The sequence below is a fragment of the Mus caroli genome, chromosome 16 (genome assembly GCF_900094665.2).
Source record: "Mus caroli chromosome 16, CAROLI_EIJ_v1.1, whole genome shotgun sequence".
NCBI classification, from domain to species: domain Eukaryota; kingdom Metazoa; phylum Chordata; class Mammalia; order Rodentia; family Muridae; genus Mus; species Mus caroli.
The window spans coordinates 28,659,362-28,660,843 of record NC_034585.1 but is presented as its reverse complement, the minus strand read 5'-3'; positions in this window follow the sequence as shown (position 1 = coordinate 28,660,843).

The following is a 1,482-nucleotide window of genomic DNA, read 5'->3' as shown; positions in this document are numbered from 1 at the left end:
ATCAGATCGCATATTGAAGCCCTCAGGATCCCATCAGATCGCATATTGAAGCCCTCAGGATCCCATCAGATCGCATATTGAAGCCCTCAGGATCCCATCAGATCGCATATTGAAGCCCTCAGGATCCATGAAAATCTCTTTACCCCGGAAGACCTCCTCACCCAACCCTGTACTCAAAGGATTATTAGTGTCTTCCAGGGAGGCTCTGCTTAAGACTCAGCAATCAGATTATTTTTTTAATATATATATTCAGAGAACACAGACTTAATTGAAATTTGAAGAAACGTTATTAGACTGCTATGAAGTTATTTGTGTTCTGTTTCTGGGGCCTAACAGAACTCAGATAAACCAAAAGAAGTTAAAAGATTTTTCATCATGGGCTTTGGACTGAGTCATGTGACCGGTCACCTTTGGCATGGAAGACTGCCAGAGTTTTTTGAAAAACAGCTTTCTGTGGCAGTCTTTCATCTGGGGAAGTGGCACTCACTAGAAATATAATTTGCTTGGTTTTCATTTTGAATAACCTTAAATTCCTTTATTATTTCCTGTCATTTTACACTCACAAGAACAGGAAAGACAATAAATCATTTAAATCTTTCTATTTAAACTTCCTTAAAATGTATACTCATTTCTTTCCACGATAGTTTTACCAACTGAGATATTTGTGGTTAAAATAACCTCTACTTTTTATAAATAAATCAGTCTACAGTTGAAAAAAAAAACTTTCCAGAAATGCTCTTAAAAATTCCTGAAAAAATTTCCCAAGATGGATATCATTCCAGATCACAAATTACCCCACAAATAAAGTGAAGACCCAAGGGCCTGAGGCAATAAGGAGTGAACGGCTATAAATCAACAATATTTTAAAGGGACATTACAAATTTCTCATGAAGGTGAACAAAATAAGAATTAGGAAGAAAAGAAATATTTAATAAGAAAACCTTGGTCCAGCAAGATGGATGGCTCATTAGATAAAGGTACTTGCCCCCAAGTCTGATTCCATCCCCGGAACCCACATGGTGGAAGGAGAGAACTGACTCCATCCTTTCAAGTTGACTTCTAGCCAGCACATCTGTGTTGTAGAACAAGTGAAGTCCTTCTCCACCCTGAACTGCTATCCATCAATCAATCTATCAATCAATCAATAGAGGAAAATATTTTAAGGAAGGAAAGAAATGTTCATGTCCTTCAGAGGGGCCTGAGTTTAAGACAAGCAACACAAAAGCATCATTCTGTCCTTTTGTCTTTCTCTCAGACATCATCCCCCAAATATTAGAACAAAAGAAAAGATTGTTCCTCCAGCCTCAGTGAAGATATGAGTATTTAACTCTAATAAGATGCAAAGTCGAGCCAGGCGTGGTGGCACACGCCTTTAATCCCAGCACTCAGGAGGCAGAGGCAGGAGGATTTCTGAGTTCGAGGCCAGCCTGGTCTACAGAAGTAGCCCAGGACACCCAGGGCTACACAGAGAAACCCTGTCTC